The 9,348-nt window shown below is 39.6% G+C and overlaps 1 pseudogene; it reads right to left on the bottom strand.

Annotated features, from left to right (window-relative positions):
- Positions 1 to 376: 376 nt before the first annotated feature.
- Positions 377 to 922, bottom strand: LOC129650176 (GTP-binding nuclear protein Ran-like; annotated as a pseudogene).
- Between the last annotated feature and the right edge of the window lie 8,426 nt (positions 923 to 9,348).

Raw genomic sequence — 9,348 nt, 5'->3', positions numbered from 1 at the left:
GAAGGTATTTTTTTTTTAAACTGACCCATTCACTCCAAAGCCCATCCATCTCCTTCAGCATCCAAAGATGAAGCACATGTTCTGCTTAGCTATGTAATAAAGTGGCAAACACGCGGCAGCACTGACGTCACAGGACAGTTGCCTATAAAACTAGCCTTCCGACGCTGGGCCCCAGCTTCACTTTCTCACAGGTCATCATCTTCATCCGGAAGAGCAGTTGTCTGAGCAACCTCTAAATCGTGCTCATACCGTGCTGCCAAGGCGGGGTCCATGACCACCTCTGGCGGGGATACCGTGCTGCCAAGGTGGGGTCCATGACCACCTCTGGCGGGGCAAGAGCAGACACGGCGACAAATTCCAAGTTAGGGTCTCCAGTCAGTTTTCTAGTAAGTCAGAGGAAGGGCTTTTCAAAGCTGTAGTTACTTTTGGCAGAAATGTCATAGTACTGAAGATTCTTCTTTCAGTGGAAGACAATTGACTTTGCCTTAACCTTTCTGTCCTTAATATCCACTTTGTTGCCACACAACACAGTTGGGATGTCCTCCCACGCTCGTACCAGATCTCTATGCCAGTTAGGCACATTCTTGTAAGTAACTCTTGATGTTACGTCAAACATTATAATGGCACACTGAGCTTGTATATAATAGCCATCTCTCAGCCCACCAAATTTCTCCTGACCAGCTGTATCCCATACATTGAACTTAATAGGTCCTCTGTTGGTATGGAACACAAGAGGATGGACCTCAACACCCAAGGTAGCTACATACTTCTTCTCAAATTCACCAGTCAGATGACACTTCACGAATGTAGTTTTTCCAGTACCACCATCACCAACCAAAACAAGTTTGAACTGAACTTGGGGTTCTCCTTGGGCAGCCATCGCGATGTTACTTCCAGAAGCATCTCCGTGCCCATCTGACTGAGCCAGACTGAACAATATGGACACATATAGCTTACATACTGTATATCTAGCCTCAGAAGGAGAGGGAGAGAGGGGACGAGAGAGTAAATTTCTTGACCTCCAATGTGAAACTTCCTAGGAAAGAAATTCAGTTAGACCGATTGGATCAGGAGTCTTAAGATGAACCCATACACTGTGGCAAAAACTTTGGGATCACACAAAAATAATTCGAAGAGGTAATATTCTTGAAAATGTTGCTTCTTCTATTCCTTTCTGGTGAGTCACAGAGCTTCATAAAGGCTCTGACAAGAACTGCAACCAAAAAACTTAGTAATTTTGTTTAAAAAGAATGTCCCAATATTATGTGACCATGGAACAACTATTATCTGCAGACACTTTGGGAATCACTGCACTTTATCGTTTGCATAAACCTACGTTTCAGATCAGAAGCACTATGCTTCTGTAGGAAATAAAATTTTTAAGAAAACAACTGTACCACAAATCATTTTTGTTAATAATTGCTTTCTACCACATGTAGAAAGCTCTTTAAAGTAAAATTGCCCACATAATTTTTCTACTGAATGTGTAGGAACATAGGATAATCTTTATTTAACATAAAGCTTGCTATACCTCCCTTTCTTTTTCTAGTAGTAGTTCTCTTATTGTTGGCAAAATTATAAAGAACACAGACATGAATTTCCATCCACTGTACCAATAAACAGGATTCAGAAGGGACCTAAATGCAGGAACTAGAATCACGCAGCAATTTCTCAGTGAAGTTGATATAGAATTTAGACTTCAGAGCGCCTATTGGTATTAACTGCAGATTCTACTGTAAAATAACAATGTCCTTTTAGTGCTTTCTTCTGCTGTCAAGTTTATATTTAAAACTTATATAGAGCTTCCACATCTTCCAAGTGATGAATCAGTGTAGACTTTAGCTTTGCTTTGCACGGGTGGCCAACCAATACATTTAGCTCTTTATTCCTAGGGGAAGTCTCCAGTCACTAACTTTATTACAACATTTTATTGAAAATGTGTAATTTCATCTCCAAGTTTCAAATTGTGTTTTATTAGTAAAAATTATTTGCTGTTCCCTGGAAAGTTATTTGAAGCCTGAGATAATTATAGAATGATAGAACTATCAAGCACATCCAGAGGTCACATAGCCCATGTTCTACTCTCAAAACAGATCCATGCCTTAGCTAAGCAAGGTATATTTCTAGCTACCAAGCCCTAGAGGAAATGATAATATATTTTCCAAAGGTAGTTTAAACCCATGTTTGAAAATATTGACCAATCAGTACGGCCTGTCTTTATACTGAGTAAATAGAAGCCCTGCAATCTGATAGGAGACCCTTTTCCACGCCCTAATCTTTCTTTCTACCAGTCTTTCTAAGGGCTTGGGAGTTCATACTACCAATTCAGTTTTCAGAGTACCCAGGCTTTTCTTTCTTGAATCAAAGTCACTCATCTAAAACCTAATTGTTATAGCTATCTTTGGGCACCAGTAATGCTACCATTCTCCTAAACACCTAAACTTAAACTTGAAAGTCATACTGGACGCCTTCCTTTCCCTTCAGTCACACATCCCATCAGTAATAGTCTCATGATGTTTATTCCCAAAGTGTCTCCCAGTTACTGTTCTTTTCCATTTCTACTGACATTGCCCCATTACAGTCCAGCTCCCCATTGCTTCTCATTTCCTTCTCACCCTTATAACGCTTTCTAATTGGGGCTTACATCAGCAGCAGATTGAATTCAGATGTATATAACACAAAACAGCCATATATGCAGCATCTTTGAAAAAAGTGGGAATTCTTTTTCTCTCACCTGACAGTAAGATTGGCAGTAGTCATTGCAAGATGGTGAAACAGTTCCATGAGGTCATGAGAAACCCAAGATACTGCTGGCTTTCCATACTTATATTCTTAGAGTATTTTTGCATATGTGTTAGCCACTCAGTCGTGTCCGACTCTTTGTAACCCCACAAACTGCAGCCCACCAGGCTTCCTTTTCATGGAATTCTCCAAGCAAGAATACTGGAGTGGATTGCCATTCCCTTCTCCATAGAGTATTTTTAGAGCAGTTGTATTGCCTTAGGCTGTCTCCTAATTTTAAAGCACATTCGCAGAACACCCACCCTCTGATTTCAGCTTACATTACATTGGCCAAAACAAGACAGTGCTGCCACTTGCTTCAAATAAGGATGGTAAATGTGGTTGCATTTTTTAAATTGTTAGTTTCCTGTCCAGGCTGCTGTGTCACCATCCATAACAAAACTAGAGTCCTGGAAGCAAGAAAGCAATGACTGTCAGGTAGAGGATCAGGAGACTTTGCATCAGCACCCTTGTCTTCAGACTTGCCAGGGTTATCACGGATCTGACTGCCAGACTGATTTTCTCAGTTGTGCTCAGAAGAGTTCCTGATCACTCCTCTTCTACCTCCCCTTAATGAAACTCTAAAGATAGCAACACAGACAGGAATTTTATTTCACACATCTCTGTGCTAAACTCTTGAAGCATATTACCTCATTTAATACCAACACATTCCCTGGAAGACATATTATCCCCTTTCTACCAAGAAGACACTTGAGACTCAGTCTAAGAAACCTGCTCAAGTTCATACTGCTAATAAATAAGTCAAGAGTCAACTTCAGGACCATGGCCAAGAAGAGGCAACACATGTGTTCTTCTTATTGTGTCAGGCTAATGACCTCTACTAGGAGAAGGCACTGGCACCCCACTTCAGTACTCTTGCCTGGAAAATCCCATGGATGAAGGAGCCTGGTAGGCTGTAATCCATGGGGTCACAAAGAGTCAGACACGACTGAGCGACTTCACTTTCACTTTTCACTTTCATGCATTGCAGAAGAAAATGGCAACCCACTCCAGTGCTCTTGCCTGAAGAATCCCAGGGACAGAGGAGCCTGGTGGGCTGCTATCTATGAAGTCACACAGAGTTGGACCTGACTGAAGTGACTTAGCAGCAGCAGCAGCAGCAATGACCTCTACTAAAGCACCAAGCTTGTGGTCTGAAATTTTCTATGGTTATTTTTATTCCAAGGAGCTTATTGTATGGATCTTCCTAGTCCCTATATCTAGAAAAGGCATCACCAGCATAAACTGAATGTCCTCTAAAAAAAAAAGGACAAATACCTCTATAACTCTAAATATTTAATGGTATATCTGGAGATTCTGCTTTGAGGACATTTTAAATTCTGTTAACCTTTGTTTAGTCTACTATGACTCATCATTTTATGGATTAAAGAGTTTCAGAATACCATTTTAAATAGCACTCTTAGTTTTCAAGAAGAATAATACCATGAAGATTTTTTTCTACTTTATATTAAGAAAATTTTTAAACTTACTGAAAAGTAGAGCAGAGTATAATGAATCGTGTATGCTCATTGTCCATATTTAACTATTCTTAACGTTTTGTAACATCTGCTTTAAGTATTGCTTTGATGGAGTAGTAAAAAGTAAATAAAGATGACATTTCTTTACCTATATATGTCAGTATGCAATGCTTAAAAATATAAATTTCTTAATAAAAAACCCAGGTTGTGCTAAACTTTCACTGTTTCTCAAAGATACCGATTTGATCAAACTATGAACAAGTACCACATGGATTTTGCTTTGCATTTCGTTATGTCTGTTAAGACTTTTAATCTAGAAAATTCCTCTCCTTCTCCCCCCTCATTCTCCTCACAACAATAATTTTTTGAAAAGATTAGGCTAACTGTCCTTTAGAATGTCCTGTTTTTACAAATATATAATTGCTTCCTTTTTTAACTATGTGTCCTGTGCACTAGAGTTTAGGTCTAAAGTCTTCATTCAATTCAGGTTACACAACTGTGGCAACAATGCATGAAGACAGTCTTTATTATAAAATAGACTGACACAGCCATAGATCTTCTGCTGTAATACACTGAACAAAATTTTTGTATGTTCCTTCTTTTAAGAGTCTATAGAGATAAATTAGGAGTTTGAGATTAGTAGATACACAGTACTATATATAAAATAGATAAACAAGGACCTACTGTATAGCACAGGGAAGATATTCAGTATCTTGTAATAACCTATGATGGAAAAGAATCTGAAAAAGAATATATATAACTGAATCACCTTGCTATACACCTGAACCTGACACAACATTGGAAATCAGCTGTAATTCAATTTTTAAAAAGAGTCTATGGCAATAATAGCAGGGAACAAGTGCCCATGATTGCAAATGTTTTAATTTAATTAGGGAATTATTTCTATCTTTTTCCTATGTGAATAGAATTTCTGAGAATGTGTGTGTATTTTCCAAGCGCTGCAGTATACCATAGATCTCAATCTTATCTGTTCTCCTCTGTAACAAGTCGCCTCAAAGAAAAATAAAAGAAAAAAAAAAAGGTAAAGAAAACAAAATTCCCATCAAGTATTATCTTCCCATGTGATCATTTATGACAGCTTGGGAATGAGATTGAGCCTAAACTGCCAACAGCTACATTTCCGTAAGTGAAGGCCCCACTCTGACTGCCGGCGGCACAACAGTACAATAAGAAAGGAAAACAACGTGAACTGCTCACACAACACAAAGCAGCTTCTCCAGCTTGCGTTATTTAGTCTCTCTTACAGTGTTGTGGAAACAACAGTTCAATTCTGGTTGAAAGGGCTCTTTTATTACAACACAATGCAACTTTTTTCATAGTGACTTGTGTATAAATGGTAGGCCACAATCTTTTAAAAATATACTACCCACATTCCAGATACAGAACTAATAACATCCAAGGGAGAAACATTGAATGGCTAACCACAAATGAAAGTCTGACTTGGGACAATGGGCTGGCAGACGATGGTGGGGCACAATGGCTTTCTGAGTACATGAGGCTTTCTGTCTCAGAATCACTGTGTATCAGAGAGGTTGGTGTTCACACTGTGACCTCACATGTATTTCAGAATGTTTTGCTCATACTAGTTACTTGGGATATCACTACTACTAACAAATTATAACAGTTAACATCAACCTAGTGGTTACTGTATGCTTGGCTACTTACTTAGTATTGATACTGTGCAAGCATTATCTCATGTTTCATTTAATCCTCAAAAAAAGACAAGGCAATTACTCTATAAATATTATCATACTCTTTTTGCTATAAAGAAATTAGGACTTGAATTCATAGAAACAGTAGAATAGTGGTAACCAGGGGTTGGGTAGTGGGGGAAATGGAAATATATTAGACAGAGTACTACTACTTTTCATTTATAACATGAACAAGTTCCAAGGATCTAAGGTATAGCATGCTGACTGTAGTTAAAAATACTATACTCTACACTATTGATACTATGTATAAAATAGATAATTACAACCTACTATATAGCTCAGGGAACTCTATTTAATGCCCTGTGGTAACCTAAATGGAAAGGAAATCCATAGAATAGGGGATATATGTAAATATAAAGCTGATTCACTTTGCTGTATAGCAGAAACATACCATATTGTAAAGCAACTATACTCCAATAAAAATTAATTAAAGAAAAGAAAATTCTAATCACTATCCCCCTCTGCTAAAAAATCCTGTATTACATTCTTGGAAGTTTTTAAGAAAGTAGATCTTATAAGTTCTCACCAAAGGGGGAAAAAAAAGTAAATACATTGAATGAGGATGATTAATATATTAATTAATTTGGTTATGGTGAATATTTTATAATGTATAGATATCACATATCATCACATTATATATTTTAAATATATACAATTCTATTTGTCAATTATATCTGAATAAAGTTTCAGGGAGAAAAGTAGGACTTGAAAAGTAATAGTCAAACCAGTCCAATTCCCAAAACTATGCTGTTGAAACTTCTCAGAGTTTCTCTCCTAAGTGATATCATGGAAAAGAGAGATAATGAACACAGTTTCTGGTCTAAGAAGGTATCACATATGAATTCTCCTGAGATCAGAGAGAAAATGAGTCTGCCTCTTTTCCATACTCACTTATTTGACCTTGTCACCCAGAGGTCATCATCCCCATGCCCAGGGACTGCAGATGGACAAAATAAGTACTCATTGCTGAGGTGGTGTAATCAGGCTATTTTCATCAGCTTCCAGACTAGAACAGCCCAAAGTGAGCACACTTTCTCTTGACAGAATCACCATGGATGCTTCACCTCCCCCTGACCTCAACACCTTTCAGAGTCAACATCTAAGTTCATGTACCACAAAGGAGGAAAGAAACACTGACGGATCTGAACAGATGCTGTTAATACAAAAGCAAAAATGTAACTTATGTTTCCAATCATTTGATGACTGAAACAACCAAAAATTTCATATCTGTGGAAAAACATGTAAGGTACAGATAAAATGTAACAAATATCTTCTTAAATACATGCCTGAATTCACACACACACACACAATTATGTAAGAAAAAGCTCCAGAACAAAACACAGAGAAAGTACTGATTACCAGAGCCTAGATGGTTATGGATGGGACATGAGATTAGATACCAGTTTAATTAACCAGAGAACTTGCGTTTTAGAAGCCATATAAATAGGATATAAATTTTAGGTCATCAAAAAGTAGGGGGCTGTAGCTGAGAATTCCATCTAAAGCCAAAAGCTTAGAACTCACAAGTGAGGTCTACCAACAAACCCAAAGAGATGACAGTAAAGTTTGTTTCATGCTAAATTCTCAGTGGAAAAACAAGCCTACTCTGAGAATTCATAATCATCCATGTGTGTTTTGGGTATGAATTTCTACTCTGTGTGAATTAATATCTCTTCTTAAAACTTGTTCTAACTCCAGTTAAGATTTAAGAAACCCAGACAAGAGATGGAGAAGAGGTGGACAACCAGTGCTCAGAGTTTGGCAAACTATCTTCCTGCTTGCAACCAAGCAGAGATCCCAGTCAGCATCTCTGCCCATCTGCAAAGCTGATTTGGTGAACCCACCTGGCTAGCCCAATTGGCAGTTCTACTGATTAGGGCAATCAGCCAACAGTCCATGCTGTCCAAAGGACATGTTCTGTGGGCCTGCCTGGGAAGGGAAGCAAATGTGCAGCCCTGCCAAAGTACTGAGCATAACCTCAGTCCCACCCAACCAGAAATCCTAGCCAAACAACCTGGAATATCCTATGGCCCTACACAAGCAGGAGACCAAGACAGACTCTCTGCCCAAGAGATACATTGAACATATCCTTTGGCCCTGGGTAGTCTCAAAACCTAACTGATGGTATCAACAACTTCTGAGCCCAGCCTACAGTCCTGCCTGATTGCTGAATACAGCCTATAGCTTTGCCTATGCAGAGGGGAAGCTTTGTCAGCAGGATGGGTGGGGGTGGGGGGTAGTTGGGGGGGTGGGGGCTCAAGGGTGGTCCAGAGAGTGACCTCCTCCCTATCCCGTGGCATAATCTACAGTGCCATCCAACCCAACCAGGAACCCTAGATAAGGATCCAGCCTGACAGCAGAGCATCAAATCTATGAAATACAATTGGAAGCCCTGCCTGGACAGACAGCCAGGCCAGCCACCTCACCAACAGCACAGTGCATCTGAGCCAGCAGCCTACTGAATCACAAAGCCCAGCATGAGAACCCATGTAACTTCAGAGCCAAACCTGCGGCCTCATCTGATTATACAGCACAACTTGAGGCCTCAAACAACCATGAAACCCTGCCTGCTGCCATTCCTGAACACACAGTCCATCCAGCTGTGGTCAGGGAGCACAGCTCAAGGCACCACTCAAGCAAGAGAGATTGCAGAGCTCTAACAGCTGTACCCAATCACAGAATCCAACCAGGGACACTGCTGTAACAGGGAACACACTCTGCAAATTCACTCAACCAGAGGTGATTTCAGAGTCCTCCTAGTGTCCCTATTTAACCTCAGAGCACAATCAGTAGCTCTGCCCAAACTGGGGGCTTACCCAGTGGTCTCACTTATATGAGGAACCTGCCAAGAGAACCTCCCCTACCTCAGAGCACAGGCAGTAAGTAGCCTGGCCCAACCAGAGGCCCTCCTAGCAAGCCCTGCCTACCCATAGACACTACCAACTGACCCATCCATTACTTCAAGTTGATCTGATGGATGAAGGTCTTTCACTGCCAATACAAACATGTAAATTCTAGAAAAGGAGACCACTTAATTATATGTGAGAATACCAATATAAGGATAGAATGATCATAAAAAATAAGGTAACATGATACTGTCAAATGAAATTATAATTAAGTTCCAATGACTGACCCTAAAGAAATGGGTATTTATGACCTGTTTGACAAAGACTTCAAATAGTCCTCTTTAAGAAGTTTGGTTAACTATAAGTTTACACAGTTCAGTTCAGTTCAGTTCAGTTGCTCAGTCATGTCCTACTCTTCGCAAACTCATGAATTGCAGCATGCCAGGCCTCCCTGTCCATCACCAACTCCCGAAGTTCACCCTGACTCACATCCATCGAGTCAGTGATGCC

This window comes from Bubalus kerabau, chromosome 4 (assembly GCF_029407905.1).
Source record: "Bubalus kerabau isolate K-KA32 ecotype Philippines breed swamp buffalo chromosome 4, PCC_UOA_SB_1v2, whole genome shotgun sequence".
In the NCBI taxonomy this organism is placed as follows: Eukaryota; Metazoa; Chordata; class Mammalia; order Artiodactyla; family Bovidae; genus Bubalus; species Bubalus kerabau.
The sequence above is the reverse complement of the archived record's forward strand: the minus strand, read 5'-3'. Positions and strand labels throughout refer to the sequence as shown.